Source organism: Babylonia areolata, chromosome 18 (assembly GCF_041734735.1).
Source record: "Babylonia areolata isolate BAREFJ2019XMU chromosome 18, ASM4173473v1, whole genome shotgun sequence".
Lineage (NCBI taxonomy): Eukaryota > Metazoa > Mollusca > Gastropoda > Neogastropoda > Buccinidae > Babylonia > Babylonia areolata.
The window spans coordinates 10,073,597-10,077,448 of record NC_134893.1 but is presented as its reverse complement, the minus strand read 5'-3'; positions in this window follow the sequence as shown (position 1 = coordinate 10,077,448).

The following is a 3,852-nucleotide window of genomic DNA, read 5'->3' as shown; positions in this document are numbered from 1 at the left end:
CTGCACACAGTTCACCAGAATCATTTTTGTGTACTATCCACAGACTGTGAAGTGACTTTACCAGGCTGCAAACTGCCGTTTGGATGCACGTGCACTGGTGGGAATGTGTCTGGAGAGAAACGTCATCCTGTCTGTGGTTCAAGTCAGCTTGGGTCTCAGAGTGGATTTGAAGACAAGAGACACAGGCGTCTGCTTTTGTAAAGAGCATGCATGCGTCTGGTCCTGCCGATGTGTCTAATCACCATGATTTCCTTATGTGTGTCGCCGTGTGTGTTGATAGTGTGTGTACAGGCGGTTTGCGTTACCAAATCATTCGTGGTGCTCTTCGTTTTGTTTCTTTGTTTTTTGGGGTCGTTTTTTTTTTCGGTTGGGTGGATGGGGGTACGTTCACAACTGTACGTAAATTCAAACTAGCGGAGCTGTCGTGCTAACAATGTTGAGTCTCTCTGTTGCCTCTTTTTTTCTTCTTTTTTTTTTTTAATCCCAGGACAATGGCTGTCGTGACAGCGTTGTGGTTCGGAGCCCACCACTCTTGACGACCTGGAGAACAGAATAGTGCTCCGGTTCCAGTGCTGGTAGCGGATGTGTGTTGCTGGCTAGTCACTGACGTGGTCGCTCTTGTGTCTCTTATCCTCCCCCCCCCCCCCCACCCCCACCCCCCCCCCCCCCCCCCCCCCACATCCTCCCCCCTGCCCCCCCCCACCTTCTGAAACTGTTAATTTGTGTGAACCTGTTTACTTTAGAAACCAGTGATACTATATTCCTGAATTATTTCGGTTCTGTAACCTCCTTCTAGTCAGATAAGCGTGTTGTTGAATTGAGCAGTTGTCTTTGTCGTGGTCCTCCTTACCTTCATCCCAGCACTCATCTCTCCAGTAGTCGTTTTCTCTCGCTGCTCGTAGAAATGTCAACTTTTGAATTAGAGCCAACCTTTAGCGATACTGATTTCATGTAACAAGGTTACTTTTGAATTAGAGCCAACCTTTAGCGATACTGATTTCATGTAACAAGGTTACAACTGTCGTGTCTCATCTGTCATCTTGTTATTCTTACCTGTTACAAAGTGTACGATATGCCATGTCGTTTATTTACCTGTTACAAAGTGTGCGATGTGTCACCATGGTTTTTAACTAGTAATAAAGTAGGTCTATATAAGTTGGTGGATGACCTTCTCCTCTTCTCTCCAGCAGAAACTGTGGACGTGTACATAGTTGTCGGTCAACTAGTGGTCTCTTCCCTCAAACCAGAAAGCGCCGAGTCCTTACGAACCCCCTATCACACAGTTAAGGTGTCCGGTAGGTTGTCTGATTGCTCGTAGAAATGTCAACTTTTGAATTAGAGCCAACCTTTAGCGATACTGATTTCATGTAACAAGGTTACAACTTTCGTGTCTCATCTGTCATCTTACGAGTCCTTACGAACCCCCTATCACACAGTTAAGCTGTCCGGTAGGTTGTCTGATTGCTCGTAGAAATGTCAACTTTTGAATTAAAGCCAACCTTTAGCGATACTGTTTTGGTGTGAACTATGTTTGTGGATTTAACGTACAATAGTTGTTAGCAGAACAGCCGTGAATCTTGTGTTAAGTGACTGTGGAAATGAACGAGACAATTAGACAGAAGCGCGCCTTCGCCGTTGGTTTCCATGTATGAGTCATGAAGCTTCAAGCCGACTACACCTTTTTGAGAGGTTGGATGGTGTGTGTGTGGGGGGGGGGGGGGGGAGGGTTATACATGTTTGTCATAGATTTTGTTGAGTGCAAGAGGATTTACTTTGCCGCTGCTTGATTGATGTGTATTCATTCTTTCACATGAACAAGGTCGCCGGAAGGGTAGTTTTCGTTAAATAGATTGATCAATATTGAAAGAAAAAAGTCACACTTATTCATGGGAATCAAAACACATGACAATTCTTATTAGATCTGCATCTGCATCCATGAGTGAGCTCCCTTCCACTGGCCCAACGCTCACTTCAACCTGATCTACCCCACCTCCCTTCCCTCCTCCCCCCTCCATCAGGGGAAAAAACCAGAAAGAAGCGTGAGGAAGCTTTCACGTCGTGCGCGCGCGACGGTATCCACACATACACGCGCACCGCACGCATACACGCACACACTTACAAAGACGCACACGCACACGCACACACGCACGCGCACGCTCACACACACACACACACACACACACACACACACACACACACACACACACACACAGAGGGTGGAACTCTCTCTCTCTCTCTCTCTCTCTCTCTCTCTCTCTGTTATTGCTTCCGAAATAGAATCTTTGTATTTGAAAAAAAAAAAAAAAAAAAAATCAGAACTGACCTTTCAGCTTTAGACGGAGTGTCAAAAGATCATCTTTCATATAGCCGAAATGATTCTATGGGCCCAAATGCTGTCATTTTCGTAAGTGCCCTGATTTTATAGTGATTCATTTCATGCATGTGCAGTTTAGCGCTGGACTTTGTTCGGCATTAACGTCCATTGTATCAATTGTATTAGATTTGCAAATCGTGTGTGTGTGTGTGTGTGTGTGTGTGTGTGTGTGTGTGTGTGTCGTGTTACACATATTACATATTCTACAGACAGACCCGAGAAAAACAGACACACATTTCAGATAAATCACTTTCCTACCGTTTCCGGGTCCACCATGGTTCGTCCACATCAGTGATTCATCGACAAACACAGACACAGAGACATCGTCAGCATCGTTTAATGCATCGTCAAACAACTGACAGTTATACTTCCGTCTTTCTGTGTCGCTCTGTACTATTGGTAAAAGTTGTACGGATAATCAGATAGCTTTTACCAAGCTTCTCGTCAATGTTCATAAAATATCCGGTCAGGTCGTCGTCATCATCACGTTTCTACGTTTGTCGCCAGCGGCGTTATGTGAATGCAGAAATATTCGCGAGATAGGATTACCAGATTCGTATGCTTGTCAACATGGCGGATTCACGGACAAATTGATAGCTGTAGCATAGCGGTGGGTACCTACACAGTAGATTGAAACAAAATATATATATATAAAGAAAAAAAGAGCAAGCTTTGGTTAGGGTTCATTATGATAGTAGTAATAACAGCAGCAGCAGCAGCAGTAGTAGTAGTAGTAATAGTTGTTGTTGTTATTTCTCTCTCTCTTTTTTTAATTCTTATTCAATGCCTTAACGCCAAAGACAAGTCAAAAGTCATGAGACTGCTTTTGTCGGCATTATAGATGGAGCTGTCAATATCAAGCCACTCTAAGGCCACCCGTCAGAGGGCACCCTGCATTACACTTCGGTGGTTTCCAGTCCCGGATCCAGACTCAGTGAGAGGCTCCTCTGCAGTGGTGACTGACTGGCAAGGCGAAAGGTACATTCAGTGGTGATTTTATGTTATCAGTGAAGGTTCAGATGGCTTTTAATTTGTTTGGTACTTCAATGTACAATAAAATCTGTTTACATCATCATGACTCTCTCTCTCTCTCTCTCTCTCTCTCTCTCTCTCTCTCTCTCTCTCTCTCTCTCTCTATCATCATTATCATCATCGTCATCGTCAAAATGATTATCATTATCATCTCTCTTCTTCTTCTTCTTCTGCTACTTGTTCTACTTCTTCTCTTTCTTCCCCTCCTCCTCTTCCTCCTTCCCCCCTTCTCCTCCTCCTCCTTCTTTTGCTTCTCCTCCTCCTCCTCTTATTTGTCTCCGTCTCCACCTTCTTACCACATGCGCGCGCACGATGCTTCAGGTGAAAGAAAAAAGGAAAATTAACGGAGAGCCATCCATCAGCAAATTAACCTTTTAGGGAAAAGGCTTTTACCTTTTTCTTTTAATTTGCAATTTGCTCTGTGTGTGTGTGTGTGTGTGTGTGTG